Source organism: Halichoerus grypus, chromosome 3 (assembly GCF_964656455.1).
Source record: "Halichoerus grypus chromosome 3, mHalGry1.hap1.1, whole genome shotgun sequence".
Lineage (NCBI taxonomy): Eukaryota > Metazoa > Chordata > Mammalia > Carnivora > Phocidae > Halichoerus > Halichoerus grypus.
In genome coordinates this window covers 5,417,797-5,445,496 of record NC_135714.1, presented here as the reverse complement: position 1 = coordinate 5,445,496, position 27,700 = coordinate 5,417,797, and the positions used below count along the sequence as shown (strand labels likewise).

General features: G+C 42.9%; 1 long non-coding RNA gene across 1 annotated transcript; it reads left to right on the top strand.

Moving 5' to 3' along the window:
* The first annotated feature begins 1,317 nt into the window (after positions 1 to 1,317).
* LOC144381238 (uncharacterized) lies at positions 1,318 to 27,046 on the top strand. The gene is made up of 5 exons (XR_013446122.1): positions 1,318 to 1,451; positions 10,679 to 10,766; positions 12,010 to 12,126; positions 12,384 to 12,461; positions 26,971 to 27,046. It is a non-coding gene; the product is annotated as an uncharacterized LOC144381238 (long non-coding RNA).
* Positions 27,047 to 27,700: the final 654 nt, after the last annotated feature.

Here is a 27,700-nt window from a genome sequence, read left to right as displayed (position 1 = left end):
AGAGCAAACAGACTATATCTTATTTTTCATTATAAAGAATAACTCAAGGGGCGCCTGGGTGGCTCAGTCGTTAAGCATCTGCCTTTAGCTCAAGTCATGATCCCAGGGTCCTGGGATCCAGCCCCGCATCGGGCTCCCTTTTTGGCAGGAAGCCTGCTTCTCCCTCTCCCACTCCCCCTTGCTTGTGGTCCCCCTCTTGCTGTCTCTCTGTGTCAAAAAATAAAAATAAAAATCTTAAAAAAAAAAAAACTCAAATACAATCTCAAAAAATATAACCTGGCACATAATATGATGAGCATTGGGTGTTACAGTGAACTAATGAATCATTGAACATTATATCAAAAACTAATGATGTACTACTATACCTTGGCAATTTAAATAAAAAATATATATAACCTGGAAAAATGTACATATATATAATTATAGGAACACATGCATATGTACATATTAAATTGGGTGATAAACAATCAGAAAAAACAAATGCAGAGGCACCTGGGTGGCTCAGTTGGTTAAGCGTCTGCCTTCAGCTCGGGTCATGATCTCAGGGTCCTGGGATCGAGCCCTGCATCAGGCTCCCTGCTCGGCGGGAAGCCTGCTTCTCCCTCTCCCTCTCCCTGCCGCTCCCCCTGCTTGTGCTCTCTCTCTGTGTCAAATAAATAAATAAAATCCTTAAAAAAAAGAAAAAGAAAAAACAAATGCAGAATGGTGGAACATGATTTCTGCTGCAGGAGGTACACACCTCATCTGGAGGTGGCATGGTGGCAATAGGGACACTTCTATTTTTCATTTCATCCCATTCAGAAGTGTTGAATTATTATTTTTTTAAGATTTATTTATTTTAGAGAGAGAGTGAGCATGTGCATGAGAGGGGAGGGCAGAGGGAGAGAGAGAATCTCAAGCAGTCTCCCCGCTGTGTGCAGAGCCCTATGCAGGGCTCAATCTCACAACCCTGAGGGATCATGACCTGAGCTGAAATCAAGAGTCAGACGCTTAACCGACTAAGCCACCCAGGTGCCCTGAATTTTCTTTTTTCTTTTCATGTATTGCTTATACAATTATAAAAGGGCATTGTATCAGAGATCCAGGAACACCAGCCTCCTACCTTCTGTGGCCGCCTCCATGCCCACAGGCTGCAAGTAAGGTCAGGTCAGGAATACTTTGCTGCCAACTGGGGCAACAGCCCCCAATCCCAGGATGACCATCCCCAGTGCTCACCTGCTGAGACCACGGCAGTGAAAGTCTCTTTCTGTCCAGATGAGGGAACTCCGTAAGAGAATCAATGCAGGGGGCGGAGCAAGGTGGTGGAGGAGCAGGAGACCTGGATTTCGTCTCCTCTCAGGAATTCAGCTGGATAGGGATCAAACCATTCTGAACACCTACAAACTCAACAGGAGATCGAAGAAAAGAAGAGCAACAACTCTCTGAACAGAAAAGCGACCACTTTCTGGAAGGTAGGACGTGCGGAGAAGTGAATCCGAGGCGATATTCGGGAGGATAGATGGCGGGGGAGGGGCCTCCGTCGGCCGCTTCTGGCAAGTGATAGAGCCACGGAGCACAGAATCGGAACTTTTAGAGTCTGCTCTGCTGAGGGACGTCACTCTGGTGGCGAAGTGGGGGGTGGAACCCTCGCGGGACAGTGTGGTCTCAGGACCCTCGGGGTCACAGAAAGACCGGGGGTGCCTGAGTGCGGCAGAGCTCCCAGGGATCGGAGCGGGGAAGCCGGCTGCAGAGACGGAGCCCAGGCGCGGGCTCTCAGCTCGGGGTTGCCATAAACCGTGATCCGCGGCACAGTCGGGCCACTGCTCCTCCAGCAGGGACCCAACAAGCGGCAGATCCGGGGAGACTCACCTTCTTCCCCCGGGAGGAGAAGTGCGGGAGCGCACCGCGGGGATCTGCTGGGTTTGGAGACTCCACCCGGGGTCGGGTGCCGGATAGAAAGGCGCGGTCACAGGCCGGGTGAGCACGGAGTGTGGCCGGAGACCGGGGAGACGGGAGTGACTGACTGCTTTTCTCTGGGGGCTCGCTGAGGAGCGGGACCCCGAGTTCTCGGCTCCGCCGGGGCGGAGACTGGGAGGCCGCCATTTTCACTCTCCGCCTCCAAAGCTGTACGGAAAGCTTGCAGGGAACAAAAGCTCCGGAGAGCAAACCCGAGCAGATTACTTAGCCCGGACCGGCAAGGGCGGGGCAATTCCGCCTCCGGCAAAGACATTTGGGAACCACGGCAACAGGCCCCTCCCCCAGGAGATCAGCGAGAACAGCCAGCCAAGACCAAGTTTACCGATCAGTGAGAACGGCAGAACTCCAGCGCTAGGGGAATACAGCACATAGAATTCATGGCTTTTTTACCATGATTCTGTAGTCCTTCAAAGTTAATTTTTTTTTAACGGTCTTTTTTTTTTTTTAATTTTTCTTTTTCCCTTTTTCAACCAACATCTTATCAATCCCTTTTTTAAAAAACATTTTTATTTTTCATTTTTAGAGTCATATTCTATCCCTTCATAGTAGTTACCTATATTTTTGGCATATATATATAAGTTGTTCTCTCTTTAAAATTTTGAGATAGTTTCTTCTAACAGATCAAAATATACCCTAAATCTCTAGTGTATGGTTTTTTTCTACTCCCCTGCCTGATCACATTCTCTCCCTTTTTTTTCTTTTTTTTTTTTTAAATCCTCTTCTTTCTTTTTTCAAACAACTTATCAATTCCTTTTATAAAATTTTTTATAATTTTCATCTTTACAATCATATTCCATCCCTTCATCATATCAACCCTTATTTTTGTACATATATAAGTTTTTCTTTCTTTAAAATTTTGGGAGGCACTTTCTTCTAACAGACCAAAATACACCCAAAACCTAGTGTGGGGCACTGATCTATGTACCAGCCTGATCATATTTGATCATATTCTGTTTTTTTGTTTTGTTTTGTTCTGTTTTTGTTTGTTTTATCTTTTTCTTTTTCTTTTTTTTTTTCTTTTTCTTTTTTCTCTCTTTCCCTTTCTTTTCCCCCTGCTTCAGGTCTTTTCTGATTTGTTTAAAGTATATTTTCTGGGGACGTTGTAACCCTGTTAGCATTTTGTTCTCTCATTAATCTATTCTCCTCTGGACAAAATGACAAGATGGAAAAAATCACCTCAACAAAAAGAACAAGAGGTAGTACCGACTGCCAGGGACCTACTCAATATGGACATTAGTACAATGTTGGATCTAGAGTTCAGAATCATCACTTTAAAGATACTAGCTGGGCTTGAAAAAAGCATGGAAGTTATTAGAGAAACCCTTTCTGGAGAAATAAAAGAACTAAAATCTAATCAAGTCGAAATCAAAAAGGCTATTAATGAGGTGCAATCAAATATGGGGGCACTAACTGCTAGGATAAATGAGGCAGAAGAGAGAATCAGTGATATAGAAGACCAAATGATGGAAAATAAAGAAGCTGAGAAAAAGAGAGATAAACAACTACTGGATCACGAGGGCAGAATTCGAGAGATAAGCGATACCATAAGACAAAACAACATTAGAATAATTGGGATCCCAGAAGAAGAAGAAAGAGAGAGAGGGGCAGAAGGTGTGTTGGAGCAAATTATAGCAGAGAACTTCCCTAATTTGGGGAAGGAAACAGGCATCAAAATCCAGGAAGAACAGAGAACTCCTCTCAAAATCAATAAAAATAAGTCAACACCCCGACATCTAATAGTAAAACTTACGAGTCTCAGAGACAAAGAGAAAATCCTGAAAGCAGCTCGGGAGAAGAGATATGTAACCTACAATGGTAGAAACATTAGATTGGCAACAGACCTATCCACAGAGACCTGGCAGGCCAGAAAGGACTGGCAGGATATATTCAGAGCATTAAATGAGAAAAATATGCAGCCAAGACTAGTATATCCAGCTAGGCTGTCATTGAAAATAGAAGGAGAGAGAAAAAGCTTCCAGGACAAACAAAAACTAAAGGAATTTGCAAACACGAAACCAGCCCTACAAGAAATACTGAAAGGGGTCCTCTAACCAAAGAGAGAGCCTAAAAGCAACATAGACCAGAAAGGAACACAGACAATATACAGTAACAGTCACCTTACAGGCAATACAATGGCACTAAATTCATATCTTTCAATAGTTATCCTGAATGTAAATGGGCTAAATGCCCCAATCAAAAGACACAGCATATCAGATTGGATAAAAAAACAAGACCCATCGATATGCTGTCTGCAAGAGACTCATTTTAGATCCAAAGCCACCTCCAGATTGAAAGTGAGGGGGTGGAAAACCATTTACCATGCTAATGGACACCAAAAGAAAGCTGGGGTGGCAATCCTTATATCAGACAAATTAGATTTTAAACCAAAGACTGTAATAAGAGATGAGGAAGGACACTATATCCTACTTAAAGGGTCTATCCAACAAGAAGATCTAACAATTATAAATATCTATGCCCCTAACATGGGAGCAGCCAATTATATAAGGCAATTAATAACAAAAGCAAAGAAACACATGGACAACAATACAATAATAGTGGGGGACTTTAACACCCCCCTCACTGAAATGGACAGATTGTCTAAGCAAAAGATCAACAAGGAAATAAAGACTTTAAATGACACACTGGACCAAATGGACTTCACAGACATATTCAGAACATTCCATCCCAAAGCAACGGAATACACATTCTTCTCTAGTGCCCATGGAACATTCTCCAGAATTGATCACATCCTAGGTCATAAATCAGGTCTCAACCAGTACCAAAAGATTGGGATCATTCCCTGCCTATTTTCAGACCACAATGCTTTGAAATTAGAACTCAATCACAAGAGGAAAGTCGGAAAGAACTCAAATACATGGAGGCTAAAGAACATCCTACTAAAGAATGAATGGGTCAACCAGGAAATTAAAGAAGAATTAAAAATATGCATGGAAACAAATGAAAATGAAAACACAACTGCTCAAAATCTTTGGGATGCAGGCAAGGCGGTCCTAAGAGGTAAGTATATAGCAATACAAGCCTTTCTCAAGAAACAAGAAAGGTCTCAAATACACAACCTAACCCTACACCTAAAGGAGCTGGGGAAAGATCAGCAAATAAAGCCTAAACCGAGCAGGAGAAGAGAAATAATAAGTATCAGAACAGAAATAATGAAATAGAAACCAGAAGAACAGTAGAACAGATCAATGAAACTAGGAGCTGGTTCTTTGATAGAATTAACAAGATTGATAAACCCCTGGCCAGACTTATCAAAAAGAAAAGAGAAATGACCCAAATCAACAAAATCATGAATGAAAGAGGAGAGATCACAACCAACACCAAAGAAATACAAACAATTATAAGAACATATTATGAGCAACACTATGCCAGCAAATTAGATAATCTGGAAGAAATGGATGCATTCCTAGAGATGTATCAACTACCAAAACTGAACCAGGAAGAAATAGAAAACCTGAACAGACCTATAACCACTAAGGAAATGGAAGCAGTCATCAAAAATCTCCCAAAAAACAAGAGCCCAGGGCCAGATGGCTTCCCAGGGGAATTCTACCAAACATTTCAAGAAGAATTAATACCTATTCTTCTGAAACTGTTCCAAAAAATAGAAATGGAAGGAAAACTTCCAAACTCATTCTATGAGGCCACCATTACCTTGATCCCAATACCAGACAAAGACCCCATCAAAAAGGATAGTTACAGACCAATATCCCTGATGAACATGGATGCAAAAATTCTCACCAAAATACTAGCCAATAGGATCCAACAGTGCATTAAAAGGAATATTCACCACGACCAAGTGGGGTTTATCCCTGGGCTGCAAGGTTGGTTCAACATCCGCAAATCAATCAGTGTGATACAATACATTAACAAAAGAAAGAACAAGAATCATATGATCCTCTCAATAGATGCAGAAAAAGCATTTGACAAAGTACAGCATCCTTTCTTGATCAAAACTCTTCAGAGTATAGGGATAGAGGGTACATACCTCAATATCATAAAAGCCATCTACAAAAAACCTACAGCGAATATCATTCTCAATGGGGAAAAACTGAGAGCTTTCCCCCTAAGGTCAGGAACGCAGCAGGGATGTCCAGTATCACCACTGCTATTCAACATAGTATTAGAAGTCCTAGCCACAGCAATCAGACAACAAAAAGAAATAAAAGGCATCCAAATCAGCAAAGAAGAAGTCAAACTCTCACTCTTTGCAGATGATATGATACTTTATGTGGAAAACCCAAAAGACTCCACCCCAAAACTGCTAGAACCCATACAGGAATTCAGTAAAGTGGCAGGATATAAAATCAATGCACAGAAATCAGTGGCATTCCTATACACCAACAACAAGACAGAAGAAAGAGAAATTAAGGAGTCGATCCCATTTACAACTGCACCCAAAACCGTAAGATACCTAGGAATAAATCTAACCAAAGAGGCAAAGGATCTGTACTCAGAAAACTATAAAATACTCATGAAAGAAATTGAGGAAGACACAAAGAAATGGAAAAACGTTCCATGCTCATGGATTGGAAGAACAAATATTGTGAAGATGTCAATGCTACCTAGAGCAATCTACACATTCAATGCGATCCCCATCAAAATACCATCCACTTTTTTCAAAGAAATGGAACAAATAACCCTAAAATTTGTATGGAACCAGAAAAGACCCCGCATAGCCAGAGGAATGTTGAAAAAGAAAAGCAAAGCTGGCGGCATCACAATTCCGGACTTCCAGCTCTATTACAAAGCTGTCATCATCAAGACAGTATGGTATTGGCACAAAAACAGACACATAGATCAATGGAACAGAATAGAGAGCCCAGAAATGGACCCTTAACTCTATGGTCAACTAATCTTTGACAAAGCAGGAAAGAACGTCCGATGGAAAAAAGACAGTCTCTTCAACAAATGGTGTTGGGAAAATTGGACAGCCACATGCAGAAGAATGAAACTGGACCATTTCCTTACACCACACACAAAAATAGACTCAAAATGGTTGAAAGACCTAAATGTGAGACAGGAGTCTATCAAAATCCTAAAGGAGAACACAGGCAGCAACCTCTTTGACCTCAGCCACAGCAACTTCTTCCTAGAAACATCGCCAAAGGCAAGGGAAGCAAGGGCAAAAATGAACTATTGGGACTTCATCAAGATAAAAAGCTTTTGCGCAACAAAAGAAATAGTCAACAAAACCAAAAGACAACCGACAGAATGGGAGAAGATATTTGCAAATGACATATCAGATAAAGGGCTAATATCCAAAATCTATAAAGAACTTATCAAACTCAACACCCAAAGAACAAAGAATCCAATCAAGAAATGGGCAGAAGACATGAACAGACATTTTTCCAAAGAAGACATCCAAATGGCCAACAGACACATGAAAAAGTGCTCAACATCGCTCGGCATCAGGGAAATCCAAATCAAAACCTCAATGAGATACCACCTCACACCAGTCAGAATGGCTGAAATTAACAAGTCAGGAAATGACAGATGTTGGGGGAGATACGGAGAAAGGGGAACCCTCCTACACTTTTGGTGGGAATGCAAGCTGGTGCAGCCACTCTGGAAAACAGTGTGGAGGTTCCCAAAAAAGTTGAAAATAGAGCTACCATATGATCCAGCAATTGCACTACTGGGTATTTACCCCAAAGATACCAATGTAGGGATCCGAAGGAGTACGTGCACCCCAATGTTTATAGCAGCAATGTCCACAATAGCCAAACTGTGGAAAGAGCCAAGATGTCCATTGACAGATGAATGGATAAAGAAGAGGTGGTATATATATATATATACAATGGAATATTATGCAGCCATCAAAAGGAATGAGATCTTGCCATTTGCAATGACGTGGTTGGAACTGGAGGGTATTATGCTGAGCGACATAAGTCAAACAGAGAAAGACATGTATCATATGACCTCACTGATATGAGGAATTCTTAATCTCAGGAAACAAACTGAGGGTTGCTGGAGTGGGGGGTGGGGTGGGAGGGATGGGCTGACTGGATGATAGACACTGGGGAGGGTATGTGCTCTGGTAAGCGCTGTGAATTGTGCAAGACTGTTGAATCTCAGATCTGTACCTCTGAAACAAATAATGCAATATATGTTAAGAAAAAAAAAAGAAGAAGAAGATAGCAGGAGGGGAAGAATGAAGGGGGGAAATCGGAGGGGGAGACGAACCATGAGAGACGATGGACTCTGAAAAACAAACTGAGGGTTCTAGAGGGCAGGGGGTGGGAGGATGGGTTAGCCTGGTGATGAGTATTAAAGAGGGCACGTTCTGCATGGAGCACTGGGTGTTATGCACAAACAATGAATCATGGAACACTACATCAAAAACTAATGATGTAATGTATGGTGATTAACATAACAATAAAAAAAAAGAGAGAATCAATGCAGGCTTACTCTTGTCATCCCTCACTCATTCCTGGGATTCAGGGAAAGCATAGCAGCAGGTACCACTGGTGCCCAGCTCAGTGCGTCACTGGTACCAGCCCTGTGCGTCATCCCCAGTCCCTGGAATGCTTTGCTGCTAGGGTTTTGCCCCTGTGACCTTCACAGGCTTGCCCCTGAGCACTAGACCTTCCTTGCTGGTTTGAATTTCTGAAAGAGTCTGAGCCCACCCCTCTGCCCCATAGCCAATAACTGACCAGTGAGAGAATTAAAAAGCCCAAACCTTCGCTGTGGGCAGGACAAACTCTAAGAAGTAATCTCTGCTTCAACATACCACTCAAGATCAGACAGGCAGGGGCTTTACCCAGATCACAATGCCAAGTCTCCCCCCTCCTGCCCCTTCCCACACCTTCTAACTGGAGCTTTCTGGGAGAATTTTCTTAATAAATCACTTGTACCTGAATCTTTGACTCAGGCTCTGCTTCTGAGAGAATACAACCAAAGGGGAGGAAAAGTTATAGGAATACAGTGGGGAAGCAAACAGTGCAGCCCCTAACTTCAAGAAGCTAATGGAGAGCTATGACTTCATTGATTGGTGCCTACCCTATGCCAGAACTGAGGAGAGAGGGCCTATGTTCATGGATGAATTCTGTTGGGCAGTCAAAGGTCAAGCCATCCTCCATACATGTGCATTTCCCAAGGACCACTCCCACCTCTGCTTCTCAAAGGCACTGTGCTGCCTTCAGGCATGGAGCCTAAAGAACACGCGGTAGTGTTTAATGGCAGGTGGCTAGCCAACCCCGGGGCCCCCCTAAGCATCCTTGCCTTGGTACCAATTCTCTTGAGAACAAACAATGGAACCCAACATACAAATAAGGCTGTCAGTTGGACTGAAGTCCAATTTCCTCTGTCTTCTGAAACTCTGCCTTGAAGAAGTAGGGTTGTTTATGGTGTTTTTCTTTGTGAAGCCTTTTTTTTTTTAATCTTTCCTGAGAAAACAGAACTGAGCATCAGCAAAAGCTGAAGATGACAAGCTTTGGGGATGAAAGCTGCATTTGCCCACCCTTCTGCGCTTTTCTGACAGCTCCCAGCTGGGAGAAACCAAAATGATGAATGACAGAGAACACTAGAAAAGAGAGGGGTGGGCAGAACAGTGACCTCATTCCCCTCAGAAGTTAGAGTCTGATTCAACAAGATGCCTCCACACCCAGGTGGACCCCACTGGGAGCGTGCCTCGAAACTCACACATGACCTCATGTAATCCTCACAACAAATCTAGGATTCCTATTATTTTTTCCCATTTAGAGATTAAAAGTTGAAATTCAGGGAGGTTACAGAACTTGCTTGATGTTGTTCAACTTTAATAAAAGAACCTGGATTAGAACCTAGACCCATCTACCCCTAAAACAATCCTTTTTTGCTGGATGACAAATGTCTCAGGGATACAATTTCATCCACATTCTCTCCCCTTCCTACCTGTCAGGCAAATCCCACGAGGGTTAAATGGGCTGATGTGTGTGAAGTAAACACTGTAGCTCCCTGGGAGAGTTGGTCCTGGTGCCGCTGCTACTGCTGAGGAGATGCTGTTGCTGCTACTGTCCTTGTTGTTGACACTTTGATGATGGTGGTGGCGCTGATACATTCCCTGCCTTCACTGCTTCTGCTACAGACTTCCAAACCAACCTACACTTCAGCCAGCCACGATTTACCAGCTTTGCAAGAAGTGTATTCCCAGCTCTTGGCATTTCCATAGAGGCAATTTCTATTCACTTCCCAAGAGGTAAATTTGTAAGAGCAGAGTCCAACTTCTCTTTGCCTCATCCCTGAAATGGGCATGATTCTCAGGGACCTGAGCTGCCCAATGTGCACCCTCAGACGGTACCATTGACCTGGGTTAACTTCGTACTCATCTCATATGTGTGAATTGCTGTGACTGGCAGAGCAAGTCTACTTAATGTGGGGGGTAAGGTAGGAGGAAACCCCTGGAGCCACTCAGCTCAAGTACATGGACCAATCAGAACTTACATATGATGCATGGATGCCCTGATGGCTATAGAAATGGGGGAAACTGATTAATGCTTCATGAAGACGGCTCTAGGCCATTCTATTTAAAATTCTTTAATCTTCTAGATCCGTCAAGTCCCCTGTCTTTGGTCTTACCTTCTTGCCATTACAAGCAATTCAACAGAAGTGCAAGTCCTTCCAGTAGGACAGGCACTGGCTGGACATCAGGATTCTAAAGCTGAACAAGATAAAAGACCAAGGGTTAGAAAGTCAATTAATTCTCTGATGCTTCGTTTTACAGATGACACTGATCCAGCAGCCTGGGGGCTCCGGGGACTTGAGTCTCTTCCCTGACTCTTCCTACAGAACCAGTTGTGTGGCTTTGGACGGTACGTACACAGTATGTCTCTAGGAGCTCCCAATTCCTGGATTTGCCAGCAGATTCCACACGACTGAGATTATCAGACATCTGACCATCTCAAAAAGTAAATTAGATTTACTAGGCTTATGGATATTGTTGTCAATTCTTTGTAAACTGTTCTACTAAAGACTCAATAAAATTCCAATCCAAATTAAAAAAAAAAGATATTTCCAACTTCTTATGGCCTGGGTTGAATTTGTACTCATCTTATGAATAAGATTTCGCTCATTTACAAAGAATTAACAATGCCATCTAACAGGTATTGAGAACTGGAGTGAGTCTGCTGACTTAGCATGCTCACTGATGTGTTCCTCACTGATGTGTTCTGTGGCTTCATGTATTTTCTTAGTCTTCACATGCTGGTAGTGATCAGTGTGCAGCTCTAGCTGGTCAGCATGCATGGGCACTAGCTCATTTTTAATTCTCAAACTAACTCCACAAAGGATTTAACATGATTACCTCCACTGCTTTGCAGAACCTGAGGCACAAGGGGGTTCAGCAATTCGCTGAAGGTCACAGAGCTATGGAAGGAGAGGGGAGCCAGGTCAGATGGCACTAGGTCCATGCTTCTACCCACTGACCACACTACCTCACTAGTGACAAGTGAACTGAGTGTCAGTTTCATCAAGACATAAACTTGCCCAAAGTGTTAGGATTATCTGGAGAAATAGAACATGTAGATAGATTTACTTTAAGGAGACTGGCAAATCCAGAATCTGTAGGGCAGGTGAGCATGCTAGAGACCCAGGTAAGAGGCACTGTTTCAGTTCAAGTCCAAAGTCTATCTGGGGCAGAATTCTTTCTTGTTCAGGGGAGGTCAGTCTTCTGTTCCTTTCAGGCCTTCAACTGATTAGATGAAGCCCACCCACATTGTGGAGAGCAATCTGTTTTACTTAAAGTCCACGAGTTAAGTGGCAGTCTCACCCAAAAATCACCTTCACAGAAACATCCAACATAATGTTCAACCAAATATCTGAGTCCATGGCCCAGCCAAGTTGACACATAAAATGAGCCATCACACCCGATGTCACACGGTAAGATCTAGGACTCAGGCTCCTAAAGCACAACTGAGCCCACAGCTGTGTTCTTAAAAGCTGGACTGGGGAACCTCTGTTTTCATTGATTCTCTGCCCACCCCATCTGCAGGTGAACAGGGATGGATTATGTCCTCCTTCCTTCTAAAGCAGAGTGTCCTTGTCCTCTCTCCCCAGGGGCCACCTGAGTGTGACTACTGCTGCCTCTGGACTAACCTTCTAGACGAAAGACTTTAGCGGCTGATATTTACTGGCTTTAACACTTCTTCAAACACGGTCCTTAGGATGCTCAAGGTGAAGAGTGTTAATCAATCTGTTTCCTGGGCTGCTTGCGTTGGGTGGGTAGTTGGGCCTACAAGCTGAGGGGGAGAGTGTGGAGACTGCCAGAACCTGCAGGCAGTGTGCCAGACACTCTGATGACTTAATCCTGTTCAACCTCACAATCCTAACATCAGGAAGGAGCTCTAATCACCTACCACACAGAAGAGGGGAAAGGAAGTGAGCCGTGTTCACTCATTCACTTAACGGATCTGTGTGTGCCTGTATTCTAGGTGCTAGAACACACTGGTGATGAAGCCTCTTTTCTCATGGAGCGGTCACTCGGGTGAGGGGAGACCGACAATAAACAAGTAAGTAAGTAAGAGACACAGTATGTTGCATGCTGATGAGTTCTACGGAGAAAAATAAAGCAGGGATAAGTACAGAAGAGGTAGGGATGGTAGGGATAAGTACAGAAGAGGTTGCAGTTTTCAACCAAGGAAGGTTTCAGTGAGATGGTAACATTTGAACAAAGTCTTAAGAGAAGTGAGGGAGCAAGCCAGGTTGATGTTCAGAGCAGAGCACTGCAGAGAGAGTGATCAGTAAGTGCAAAGGGCCTGAGACAGCATCAAGCCTGGCTGCTCAAGGGCCAAAGTGGCTGGAGCAGAGTGAAAGGGAAGCCATGGAAAAAGAGGTCAGACAAGGAATGGTCCAGTTGGTATGGCTTTCCAGGGCAGATAAAGGAGCCTGACTTTTCTCTGCCTGAGATGGGAAGCCTCTGGAAGACTTTGGGAAAAGTGCATGACTTGACTTACATCTTTATAAGGTCACAGAAATTAAGGAGCTTGTCTCAGGCCATGCAGCTGGTAAGGGATGGAAGAACAAGCCAGTACGTCTAACTGGAAGGCTGTTTTTTTTCCTTCCGCATGACACCAGCCAGAGTCTGTTTCCATTGCTTGTGACTAAGAAACCTGACTGATAGTGCTATCCAAAAAATAAAACAAATGTTGCAGGAAAGATGGATGGGTGTGGGCTAATTTAAGGTAAGATAGACAAGTCTGAGAAGGCTTCCCCAAGGAGGTAGTATTTGAGCTGAAACCTGAATAGTGACAAGGAAATATACAGAGAGTAGAGTGTTCAGGAATAGATGGTGCAAAGGTGCTGAGGCAGGACCCAGCCTGGCATACTGGAAGGATAGAGAGAAAATAACTGTGGCTGAATTATGGTGAGTAAGTTGGGGAGAGGTGCAAAATGAGGTCAAGGAGGAGGCAGATCCTTCAAGACCTTGCAGGCCATAATGAGAAATTTGGATTTTACTCATAAGAGTGATATCCCAGATATCTATTGACAGATGAATGGACAAAGATGTTGTGTGTGTGTGTGTGTGTGTGTGTGTGTGTGTGTGTATGCATATACATATGATGGAATATTACTCAGTCATCAAAAAGAATAAAACCTTGCCATTTGCAATGATGTGGATGGAACTAGAGGGTATTATGCTGAGCGAAATAAATCAGTCAGAGAAAGACAAATACCATATGATTTCACTCATATGTGGAATTCAAGAAAAACCCAGAGGATCATAGGAGAAAGGATGGAAAATAAAAGAAGACGAAATCTGAGAGGGAGACAAACCATAAGAGACTCTTAACTCTAGGGAACAAACTGAGGGTTGCTGGAGGGGAGTGGGGGAATGGGGTAACTGGGTGATGGGCATTAAGGAGGGCAATTGATGAAATGAGCACTGGGTGTGACATGCAACTGATGAATCACTAAATTCTACCCCTGAAACTAATAATACACTGTATGTTAACTAACTTGAATTAAAAAAAAAAAAAAAGAGTGATGAGGAACTGCTGGAGGATTTTAAACAGTTCTTAAAAGATCAGTCTTGGGGCGCCTGGGTGGCTCATTTGTTGAGTGTCCAGCTCTTGGTTTCAGCTCAGGTCATGAGCTTATGGGTCATGGGATCGAATCCTGTGCATCAGGCTCTGCACTCAGCACTTGGAGTCTGCTTGAACATTCTCTCCCTCTGCCCCTACCCCCACTCTCTCTCTCTCAAATAAATAAATCTTTTTTAAAAATAAAATATATAAAAGACCAGTCTTGCTCTGTAGAGAAAAACCTGGGGAAGGGCTTACAGGCCGTATGACCTGAACCCCAATTTTCCATATGGAAAATGGTACTTATTTAAGAGAGCTGTTTGGTCATGCTGTGAGAGAATGATACGAGAGTGTTACCTCCATAGAGGGAGGAATTTGTTAGTGTTGACTGCTGCTCACTGATTCTAGAGCAGTGTCTGGCATCCAGTAGATGCTCCATTAACTACTGGCTGAAGAAATGGATGAACATATGTGCTTTAAAAATTGTGAGGTGCCACATAAAGGTGAGAGGCTGGGGGTTTGCACTGACCATTAAACTTTGAAGTCTTTCCCAAGAGAACCTAACTCATAGCAATGGAGCTGAAGGGCTCTGGGATAGCACTTTCAGAGACTTTTCTTCTGTAAAGTATTGCCATTCGGTGCTAACAAATTTCCTGTAATCTTGTTGGGTGTTGGAGGGAATAACTTCCAGCTCATTTATCAAATTAACATGTCTGGGCTTTGTGTAATTTCAAATATCTCACCCTGTGCACACTGCACACAATTATCTTCCAGACCAGGTCACACTGAGTGACGGAGGCTTTTGTTGTTTTGATATCTTCGCTGGTCACAGAGGTTTGATAACCTGGTTTTCCTCTTGCATCTCATAATGATCGGTCGCCTAGCACAGCATCTGACACATAGAAAATGCTAGATTCCTATTTCAACGAACAAAGGGAATGGCTGGTGGCTGCAACACAATGGTTGTACTTTCTGCCATCCCTACTCTCTAAGGAAAACAAGGAGAAATTTTTATTTCGCTCTCTTTTTTTCTGGTCAGCTGTGACGAAGCTGCAAGCTTCAAATGTGTCTCCTTACTGACAAGCCTGAAATAATAGGCAATGGCCAGAGATTCCCCAGCACCAATTTAAAGGTATTAAAGACCTCCCAGACGAACCCCCACAAAGGGCCTGAGGATCAGGGTTGGTGGCTAAATGTCCCAGGCTAAATGACCCCTGCTGGTCACCTCCAGTGAAGTTCTCCCTGCTGCCACTTCCACTGAACCCAGACATCTTGGCTCCCAGGGCAGACTGGGAGGCTGGAGCCCAGAAACCCCGCGCTGCCCACCGGGCCCTGAGAGCAGCGTCTGCTGTAATTCTCGCGCGCAAGCGGATTTCCCAGGCGCGTGTCTCATCCAATCATTCCTCTCTTCCCAATCAGAGGTTCGCCTCCATGAAGCCGGACTCACACACCTGTCCTGAATCACAGGGGGAGCTGGGAAAGTGAGTTACTGACCTCTACTTCAAGGATGCAGGTCTGATGAGGAGGGAGAGTTTCCAGATTTAAGAAGGGTATTCCAAAGATGAGGCAGCCACAAACAGGACGATAGTCGCTGCAGCTCTTCTCTTATACAACTGTCGTCCACAGGGGCTGCCACATAGCAGGTGTTCAAATGGTGGCTCCTCTTTCCCCTAGTCGTGCTTCCCTGTTCCCACTCGTTGCCCATTTCTGAATGGGAGTCTTTCTGCTTGGGGTCCTGTGCTTGGGGTTTCTTCCCAAGGACTATTTCTCTATAACCAGAGCTTTGAGAGGAAGAATTAACTGAATTCAATATGCAGACATTAACCTTCACCATACCCAACTTTAGCAGCTGATTTCAAACATAGATACATGTAGATATTCAATACCAATATATTTCAAAGATACTATTCTCTAAAAAAAATCTGGGTACTGGGAGTCTAGTTATTATACCAGAACCTTAGTGTCCCTCACTCAAGGGATGCTTAAGAAGTTTATCTGTATTGCTTGATTTCCACCTAATGTGCTTATTTATGTTGTTTGTTTTTTAAGAAATACATCTAATAATTTAGAAGCAATAAGGTAAAATATTTTTACGTAAAAATCATTTTCTTAAGAAATACAGTTAATGACATTAGGAGAAGGAAGGGAAAAATGAAGGGGGGGAATAGGAGGGGGAGACGAACCATGACAGACTATGGACCCGGAGAAAAAAACTGAGGGTTTTAGAGGGGAGGGTGGGGGAGGGATGGGTTAGACCGGTGATGGGTATTAAGGAGGGCACCTACTGCATGGAGCACTGGGTGTTATATGAAAACAATGAGTCGTAGATCACTACATCAAAAACTAATGATGTATTGTGTGGTGACATAACATAATAAAATTAAATTAAATTTAAAAAAAGAAATACAGTTAATAATTTAGAAACAATAAGGGAAATATTTTTACATAAAAATCAAAAACATTTGCATGACAAAACCCATAAAAATTAAAATGACAAATATTATACTTGGAAAATATTTGGAATTTAAATTCATAATCATAACAAGAGTTATTATCCTTAATATATAAATCTCTATTGAGTTTACCAAAATCATAGGAGGAAGAAAGACCCTAGAGAAAAGTGAGCCAAGAAATGAATAGATAATTTACAGAAAAAGAATCATAATTGTATGATCCTAATGCATAACCTTGCTGATATGAGAAAGGTAAATTAAAACTACTTTAGTCCAAAGATTACAAAAAAGATATAGTAACAAGGATCAGATTAACCCTTCCACTGGAAAAAAAATTTTTAATAAACAAAAGGTACAAACAATAGCTTTCAAGACACTGAACATCAGGCAACGAAGGACAGTGACCATGACAGATGGGAGATAAATGACGTAAGCTCAAAACTGCCCTCACTTTCTGCCTTGCAAGACACTCTAGGCACTGCTGCAGAGCAGGGAACCCAGGTGGGGCCCGAGGGCTCCGTGAGTTAAGGAGACAGAGCTCAGAGTCCAGACAGTTCAAGGTGTCCAAAGATTCTGGGAGGAGTACAAGAGAGGGAGAATTCCAGAGACCTGCAAAGGGTCACCCTCAACTACTCATTACAGTGCTGTCAGCAGGTGTGAGAAAGCCACTTGAAGCCGGGGAAAGAACCACCCAAAGACATTGGAGGGATTCGCATTCAGTGCTCACAGGGGGCTGGGAATAGTGCTGTTTCCTGCCAGCCAGACTTGAAAACCTTATAATTCAGGGATCAGCCTGTAGGGTACTTACATCATATCCCAATAGTGGGGAATAATTAGCCATAAACTAAACACTGTTCTGGTCCCACCTAATAGATCTTAAAAACCAGACTCAAAAGGATTAAAATATTTCCAAGTGCTTAACTGCATCTTAGAACAAGGCTTAAGGGTTATTTATTTATAGGAATACAAAATATCTAGCACCCAACAAACTAAAATGATTGTCATTCAATCCAGTAATACCAGGTATGTAAAGAAGCAGAAAATGTTATGTAAAATGATGATAAGAAATCAAGTGGACTCCACCCAGAACTGACACTCTCAAAATTTGTTGGCTATGACTAACACATTTATTAGGGGGGAATTCACAGCACTAACTTCCTGTATCAGAAAAGAGAAAAGATCTCCACTTTAAATTTCCCTTAAGAAACTAGAAAAAAGAAGAGCAAATTAAATCTGAAGGAGGGCAAATAAAGGAAAAAAAAAAAAAAAAGGAGAGAGAAAGGCAAACCAAGAAATAGACTCTTAACTACAGAGAACAAGCTGATGGTTACAGAGGGGAGGGGAGTGGGGGGATGGGGGAAACAGGTGATGGGGATTAAGGAGTGTACTTGTCAGTGAATGAACACCAGATGTTGTATGGAAGTGTTGAATCACTATATTATACACCTGAAACTAATACCACACTGTATGTTAACTAGCTAGAATTTAAACAAAAACTTAAATTTTTTTTTAAATAAAGGAAATTATGAAAATAAGATCAAGGATCAATGAAACAAGAAAGAGTAGTGAAAATCCATAACTAAAAGCTGTTTCTTTGAAAATACCAATAAAATTGACAAGCCTTTAGCCAGGCTGATTAGGAAAAAATAAAAGAAGAGAAGGCAGATTTTCTAGACCAGGAATGAAGCAGTGACATCACTACAGAGTCTACATGAAATAAAAAGAAAATAAGGAAATATTAGGAACAGCTTTATGAGCTGAGATGATATGAAAATATCCCTTAGAAGACACAAACCACCAAAGATTATTCCAAAATCCCCAGATAACCTGATATGTTCTATATAAAGAACCTGCCAATAATAAAAACCCCAGACACCAAAATTCACTGGTGAATTCTAGCAAATATTTATGGAAGAAATAAATGCAATTCTCCCCAGACTTTTCCATGAAAGTAAAGGGAGAATAGACTTTCCAACTAATTTTATGAGGCCATCAATACCTTGATTCCAAAGCCAGAAAGGCATTACAAGAAAAGTACAAACCAATATTCGTTATGAACTTAGATGCAAAAGCTCCCAGCAAAATTTTTGCAAATAGAAACCAATAACATATTTAAAAAGAATAGCATATCATGACCAAGTTAGGTTTATACTAACAATACAAAGTTGATTTAATATTTTAAAATAATCAATGTGATTCATCCTATAACAGGATGAAAAAGAAAAGCCATGTGATCATCTTGATAGATGAAAATAAACCATCTGACAAAATCCAACATCCATTTCTGATTGAAACTATTAGCAAAGTAGGAATTGAAAGAGATTCTTCCACGTGATAAAGAACATCCATGAAAAACTTACAGCTAACATCATACTTCACGGCAAAAGACTGAATCAGGAAGAAACCACTTCTATCTGCTCTAACCACTTCTTTTAAACATTGTACTGGGGGCTCTAGCCAGTGCAATAAGGCCAAGAAAAAAATGAAATGTACCCTGGTTGGAAAAGATGTAAAACTGTCTTCATTCAAAGACTCCATGATTGTCTAAATAGAACTGATGTGATCTACAGAAAAGCCACTAAAACTAATGAGTGAGTTTAGCAAACTTGCAGGATACAAGTAAACAAACAAAAATCAATTGAATTTCTATATGCTATCAGTGAAAAGAAAACAAAAATTGAAATTTTAAAAAGCAGTATGATTTACAATAGTATTGCAAGTATTTACTACCTGTGGGTAAATCTGATAAAAGTACACCTAAGACTACAAATCACTGCTGAGAGACATTTCAAAAGACTGGAGTAAGCGGAGAGCTACACTGCATCCATGGGTCAGGAGACTCAGTCTTGTTAACATGCAAATTTTCCCTAAACTGATCTATGGATTCAACATAATCTGAACCAAAATCACAGCAGGCTTTTGAGTAGAAATTGACAAGTAATTCTGAAATTTGTATGGAAATGCAAAGAACCTCTTCTAGCCAAAGCAACCTTGTAAAAGAACAACAAATTTACATATCCAACACTGCCTCATCTAAGGCAGTAAAACCATAGCAAGTAAGAAACTGCTATTGGTATCAAAATAAACAAATGGATCAATGGAACAGAATAGAGATGACAGAAATAGACTGACTCATATGTGCACAACTGATTTCTGACAAAGATACAAAACCAATTCAGTGGAGGAAGAATAGCCTTTTCAAAAAAATAAGGCTGTAACAATTGGACATGTTCTTGCAAAAAAAAAGAGAGAGAGAGAAATATGATTCATAGCTTGCACTATATACCAAAAGCCCCCACTCAAAATGGATCAGAGATGTAAATGCAAAGCTATAAAACTACACACACACACACACACACACACGCTTATAGAAGGAAACACAGGAAAAACCCTTTGTGATGTTGAGTTGAGCAAAGATTTCATAGATATCTATCTATGAAAGGTATGTATCTATGAAACAAAAGGCTGACGAATTTGATGTCATCAACATTAATAACTCTGCTCTTCAAAAAGTCACCGTTAAAAGAATGAAAAGACAAGGCGCCTGGGTGCCTCAATCAGTTAAGCATCCGACTCTTGATTTCAGCTCAGGTCACGATCTCAGGGTCATGCAATTGAGCCCCAAGGCGGGCTCCACACTCAGTGGGGAGTCTGCTTGAGATTCTCTCTCTTCCTCTGCCTCTGCCCCTCCCCCAACTCTCTCTTTCAAAATAATAAAACAAATAAATCTTTAAAAAAAATAATGAAAAGACAAGCTGCAGAGTGAGAAAAAAATATTTGCAAATCATATATTTGATAAAGGATGTATATCCAGAATCTATAACAAACTCTCAGAACTCAAAACTAATAAAACAAACAACCCAACAGAAAAATGGGGAAAAGGTTTTACAGATGCTTCACCAAAGAAGACATATGGTTGGCAAACAAACATATGAAATCCTAACTAAAACCAAGAGAGATGAAAGCATATGTCCACACAAGGATTTATACATGACCACAAACAGAAGCTTTATTTTGCAATAGTCCAAACCTGGAACAGCTCATATGTCCATCAGCAGATTATGACCAAGTGAGTTGGGGTATGTCTATGCACCTGAGCTCTACTCTGCAACAGATAGAATGAACTGCTGATCTGTGCGACAACACGGATGAGACTCCAAATAACTATGCAGAGTGAAAGGAGTCAAACAAAAAAGAGTATATTTGCTTGGCTTCATTTATATAAAATGCCTTAAAATGCAAACTAATCTATAATCATAGGACAGGTCAGTGGTGGCCTAGGAGTGGGGTGGGGTGCCTTTAGAGAGAGGGTTGCAGAGGGATACAGGGAAACTTTTCTGGGGGATGCATATGTCCATTACCTTGATTTTGATGATGGTATAACAGTATCCATATGTCAAAGTGCATCAAATTATACATTTTAAGTATGTGCAATTTATCATATGCCAGTTATACCCCAATACAGCTTTTTTAACTACCTTTGTAGGCAATTTTTCACCTGTCAGATTGACAAAATTCTCAATGTTGGACAACACGTACCCTTGACAAGGTTGTGAGGAGTCAGGCTTTTCAGAGAACCTCTTTCAGTTTACACCCCGCCCTCAGTGTCGGAGCGTCCCCCTCACTGCACACTCATCCATGCTAATGAACTTTAAAATTTTAATTTTAGCTATTCCAGCTGACTGTGACCTTTCCAGACACTCGAGCTCCAGTCTAACAGCCGTAATAAGATTGCTCAGTGAAAATAGGTTTTTAAGACAGGAAGCAGCTTAGGAGGATGATGCAAGTTTTTTAATTTATGCATTTTGTTCACTTTGCATTGACTCCACAACTTTTTACTGAGTGCCTTGTAGGTGTCAGCACCATTCTGGCCACGGGGGATAGATGTGGCTGTGAAGAAGCCTACCAGAGTCCCCATCCCCCAGCGGGACAGGGCAGCTCCATGGTGCGGCCACAAATGGCCCATCAGGTACGCAGGGAATGTGTCAGACGTAGTGAGCACAGGGAGAAAAACAAGCAGGTGCGGGAAGGGAGAAGCTCAGCATGAGTTGTTGTTTCAAAGGAAGGGCTCAGGCAGGTCTCTGGACGGATGAGTAGACACCTGCAGTGAGCGAGTGTGGGAATAAGATGATCTGGAAGGGTTGAAAACAAGCTCCTGTTCAAGCGTGTGTTTTCTTTTCCCTTTGTACGTGTTCGGAATGCAGGAATGATTTCCACGTCCTTTCTTCCCAGTCTCTCGGCCCTCCCACAGTGCTCTGAAGCAAGCCTTTTTAGCACCTGTTGATGTTGGGATGGTAAGCTCAGAGTTGCAGGCCAGCCGTGCCTCTCGCCAGCTGGGTGACCCTGAGCGGGTCCCTGCGCGTCTCTGAGCCTTGTTCCCCTCCTGTGTGCAAATAGAGATGCTAAAAATTCACTGACTCATCCACCAAGTGTGAACCAAGCAGTTATTATGTGTCTGGCTGTGTGTGAGCTGCTCGGGACACGGTTGTGGATAAGACAAAGTCACCTTCCCCGAGTCTGTCCAGCCAGGCATGCTGATTTGTACAAATCACCAGGGTGATGTATATTTTACATAAGACACGTAGGACCATGGGAGCATAAAGAGGGAACCAGGCTAGGTCTGGACATCAGACAGTGTTTCTCAGAAGGGACATTTAAGTGGGATCTAAAGACGTTAGCCAACAGAAGACCAACGATGGCATGTATGTGCGGGTGCACAAGAGCATGCTGCAGAGAAGGGAAATGTCCCAGGAAGCAGGACCCATCAGGTAAAGACCCTGAAGCAGAACCGACACTGTGACTTTTCAAGGAATTGGGAAAGGCTAGGACCAGCCTTGATGGAGTCAGATGTTCATCTTACAAGGTCATGAATGTCATGTGATCACCTGAGAGAACACCACTCCCTCCGGGAGGTGCTTCATACATGTGACTTCTTTTCTTTCCTTCCTGGAGCTCTGAGCCACCACCAATGTGCAGACATTGTCATGGCACACCTGCCACCCATCTAGCCATCTTCTGTTCTGTTGTTGCAAGTAACCGACACACACATGCTTGACAGTAGAGATTCCTGTGTTCATTTTGTAGATGAGGACTGAAATCTTGGAAGAAGTGACATTGACAGCAGCTTGTGTCAAGCCAGTTCACCTAATGCTGACCGATTCCCATGACATATCAGCTTCTGAGTGGATCCAACCTGGATATGCAATAAGAAAGTCCCCAGGAAGTCCCCAGCACTTATACCCAAGAAGGGCATCTCAGCTTCCTGTAAGGAGACCTCATTTTCCAGTGCCCACAGCTTTTATGGGGACCTCCTAAAAGAGCCGACACACTTAGCCCTCTGGAGCCACCACTCATCCTTGCAACCTGCTGAGGATGCAGGATCAGAGAGTAAACTGCCTGGGTGCTAATCCTGACTCCATCACCTATAAGCTTCTGAATCTGCCTATGTTACTCAACTATGGGACCTCAGTTTCCCATCTGTAAATGGGGTTGATGTTAGTATGCACCTTGCAGAGTTGAGGTGAAATGTAAATGGATTATTAACATGAAGTGCTAGAGCAGTCCCAGGCAACACAGTAGGTCTTCAGGATTGGCTCTTCATAGTCCTCCTTGGTGGAGGGCCAAGGCTGGGTGGTGGGGACAGCTTATGCACAGCTGCTCACAGGGAAACAAGGGGTCCCCCAGGACCTTCCCCGGCAACCCTGGGCCCACTGCCAACATTAGCTGTACCAGCAGCTCACGGTTTTCCCTGTCCTGTGTGTAAACTCTTCCTCCCACGCACACACTGCATACGTGAGGTAGGCAAGGCTGAGCTCCTTATTTTACCAACTTAGAATCATGGGGACAGAGCTTCTGACGATTGAAATTCTCAGTCTGAGATCATCTAGGATCGTTCTCCCTTTGCAGATATCTGCCCCCTTAGCAAACATCCCTGGGGTCTCCACCAGAGACAGATACCTGGATGTGGACCAAAGAACATTCTGGGCTAATCAAGATCTCCCCACCGCACCCCATTTCCTTGTACCCATTACCCAAACAGGCAGCAGCATTCAACACACATGGTCATCATCTCTGAATGACCCAGCAAAGAGCAGAGTTAAAACAGAAGCAATGGACTTCCAAAATCATCTCTTAAAAACCACAGAAGATATATTCTTACATTTTTCTTTCAATTCTAGTATAGTTAACATACAGCGTAATAATAGCTTCAAGTGTACAATATAGTGATTCAACACTTGCATACAACACCTGGTGCTCATCATGACAAGAGTTCTCCTTAGTCCCCATCACCTATTTCACCCAGCCCCCAGCCCCCACCCCTCTGGTAACCATCAATTTGTTCTCTAGTGTTAAGAGTCTGTTTCTTGGTTTGCCTCTCTCACTCTCTCTTTCTTTTTTTCCCTGTGCTCATTTGTTTTGTTTCTTAAATTCTACATAAGAGTGAAACCATATGGTATTTGTCTTTCTCTGACTGACTTATTTTGCTTAGCATAATACCCTCTAGTTCCATCCATGTCATGGCAAATGGCAAGATTCCATTCTTTTGATGGCTGAGTAATATTCCTTTGTGTGTGTGTGTGTGTGTGTGTGTGTGTGTGTGTGTGTGTGTGTGTGTGTATACCACATCTTCTTTATCCATTCATCTGTTGATGAACACTTGGGCAGCTTCCATATCTTGGCTACTGTAGATAATGCTGCTATAAGCATTGGGGTGAATGTATCCCTTTGCATTAGTGTTTCTGTATTCTTTGGGATAAACACCCAGTAGTATGATTCCTGGATTGTAGGGTAGTTCTATTTTTCACTTTTTGAGGAACCTCCATACTGTTTTCCAGAGTGGCTGCACCACTTTGCATCCCCAATAGTGCACGAGGTTTCCTTTTTCTCCATATCCTCACCAACACTCATTTCTTGTGTTTTAGATTTTAGCCATTCTGACAGGTGTGAGGTGATATCTTTTTGTAGTTTTGATTTGCATTTCCCTGATGTCAAGCATCTTTTCATGTATCTATTGGCCATCTGGATATCTTCCTTGGAGAAATGTCTGTCCATGCTTAGAAGACACAGTTTTAAATCCAAAAGTCGTAACTGCAAGAGGCAAACTTGGAGAGGTCAAAAGGGTTCTAAGTGTAAAGACTGGACCACAAACAATAGAGTTGGCAAAAATATATTATGAAGAAAACCCAGATTTCTAACCTAACAGGATGTGAGGCTGTGGGGGAAGAAGGAAGAGGAGGAGAGGGCAGGATGACAAGACAGTAACTTCCAGAAGGAATTCCACATTGTGTCCCCTCTTGCAAGAAGAGCCTGAGCCCCAGGGTGTGAGAGGGGCAGGGGGGAATGTTAAGAAGGCCAGTTAGTGGAGCATCTGAGAGGAGATTTGCATGTCTTCCTTTCTGGGGCTCAGAAGAACAGCAGCCCAGGGGAAAGTGCACTGTCCTCATGGTGCTGGGGGGGTGGTTGGCACAGTGGGGTCCCAGCAGAGGGCCTGAGGGCAGTGTCACAGAATCCACCCCCACCCTGCATGGCACAAGGAGAGCAGACAGGGGTGCAGGCCCTAGCTGGGGGAGGGCCCTAGAGCCTTTGATGTCACAACCACAGATGACAGCCCCGGCCACCAGCTGAGGTGGATGGAGACTGATATCCAAACCTCAGGCAGGCTGGTTGCACACGTGAAGGTGCTTACCAAGGAGAACCATGGGCCAGAACCTCCGGCTCCATGAAACCAGAATGCTAGTTGTGGGATAAAGGGAGAGAGAAACCCTGAAATCACCTGAGCTTAAACTAAAGTTGACTAAGAAATCACGAAATTTGATGGGGCTTACCTGGCCATGAATGGATTAAGCTTTCTGCAGTGGACAGAATGTTGGCTAAAAATGGAAATTAAGTTGTTATAGAAAAGGAGAAAATGATGCTTTTGTGACCTGGCCATGTGTGTAACCTGTCCACTGTTGGACCCACTATAGAAGGAATATTGCTTTCACAGAACCGTCTCTGGAAAAAACTCCATTCTCCAAGGCCACTCCCTCTACACACACCTCTTGTCTTGGCTTCTAGAGGTGCAGTTTTAAGGGAAATGTGGCCCATGGTTTTAAGCTTCAGGGCGCATACAGCCAAGGTGTCACAGAAGCTGGGAACCCAGGTGAGCCCATGGACCATCAACCCCCACAGCTCACCAGCAGGGACGAGTAAACTCACACGCTCTGAAAAATGAAGGAACCACAGTGCAAACCACCAGTGTTTCCCATGCATCACATTGGGTGTTCCCTGTGTAAACTCCAGAAACAGAATGTATGAGAACACGGCAGAACAGATGTGTGCGAGGGGCTGTAAACACGTGGTGGAAGCCAACTGGGCACCAACAGATACCCAAGGCCCAGCTCTGCTGGCAGATCATTTCCTCAATGTGCTCAACCCACAGGACACAGGGCCTCTGGAGCATCCAGACCAGCCCTACCACCCTGGGTCCTTCTGCTCAGGAAGATCCTCACCCCATCTTCCCACCTGCACTAAAAACCTTTCATGCCTGGGATGCACCTTCCTTCTGCTTGCATTGCCCTCACTTTCCCAGTCTTCCAGGCTCAGATGCAATGTATATTCTTGGTGACCATTCCCTAGTGGCCTCCAGAAAGAAGGGACCCTTCACAATGCCCTGGAGACGGCCCTGTATGGCCCTGATCAATGTCTGCTCTCCACTAGAGTAAGCACCCCTCATTCACTCATCCATTGGACCCACACTAAATATCTCTATGAGCCAGGACACAAGAGCACATGTCAGTGGCTGAAAGAATAAATGAACAATGATGCCAACTGCAGACCAGTGAAGTCAGGATGGTGCAGTGGGAAGAAGTCAAGAAGACAAGAGTTAGAAACCCAGCTCTGGAATTTGCTAAGTGGGGTGACCCTGAGGGAGCTACTTGATTTATCCGAACTCCAGTTTCTTCATAGGTAAGTGGGAATAGTAATATCCACCTCTGAGTCCCAAGAGTTCTGTGAGGTAAATGAGAATCTATGTGGAAGAAATGCACACAGAAGGGCCTATGAGATAAAAGGCTGGACCATTCCTGGTTTCTTGCTGGCCACATTTGGCAGACATTTTGAGTTGCCCACCCAAACCCTTTCTCCCCTTCTATTTTACTAGAGAATCTCAATTTGGGGGATGCCTGTTAAAATTCACATTTCCCATCATCCCTTGCAGCTGAGGTGGTCATGTGACTTGGTTCTGGCTAATGATTTGTAAGCAGACATCACCAACTGGGGCTTCTGAAAAAGTTCCTGGTATATTTTGCTCATCTACTTTCTCTTTCTCTCAGTCTGGAATGAAGATGTGAAGCTTTGAGTTGTGGCAGCCATGGGGACCATGAGATATAACCTTGGGGGTGGAAGCCATGTACCCAGCATGGCTGAGCAGAAGAGTGGCATTAGTGACGTGGAGCTCCTGTCCCAGCCTGGACTGCCCACTTCAGATTGCATGTCACACGAGAGAAAATTGAACTCCTATTTTATTTACATCACTAATATCTGGGTTTTTCTGTTACATGCAGCAGAACTCAATCTCTGAAACCATGATTGTCTGCAGATCACTCAAATCTCCCTATTCAGTTCACAGTGCAAGCATTGGTAAGAAGAGTTAATTTTATGATTTATGATTGTTATGTGAAGTGGGTCTTAGATACTCCTAAACCAGTATGATAAGAAGGCAGATTATGGAAATTATTTTCTTTATCCTAACTCTCTGATTTTAGATATCATTTTGTACTCTTTCTGATTACAGAGGCAATAGAGATTCATTTTAACAAATTTGGAAGCTACCAAAAAGCACAAAGAAAAAAAAAGAAAAGAAAAGAAAAAATCATCTGTAATCAGTTCTCCAGGGACAAGAAATTTCTCATACCAATAAAAGAAACTAGGGCTCCTTAGAGAAATGGCTAATTCTAAGACTGGGCCAAGCAGTTTACAAGATAAGCCAGGAGAATCTTGTAGTGCCAGAAAAGGATGAATTTGTTCTAAAACAAACAAACCCACAATGATGGGGGTACATCAAAGGGACCCAAAAACCAATTGAAATAGTTCCCAGGGGCCACAGCTGGGACAATTTGAACAACAAAATAAAGTAGCAGTGGATTATAGCCCAAAGTATAAAATAAATATCACGATCCATATTGATATTAATACATATTCAAAGAAAAAAATAAATGGGAGAGAAGAGACAAATCTCCCATGCACAAGAATTCCAAATAATTTATATAAACACCCCATCTTCCAAGAGCACAA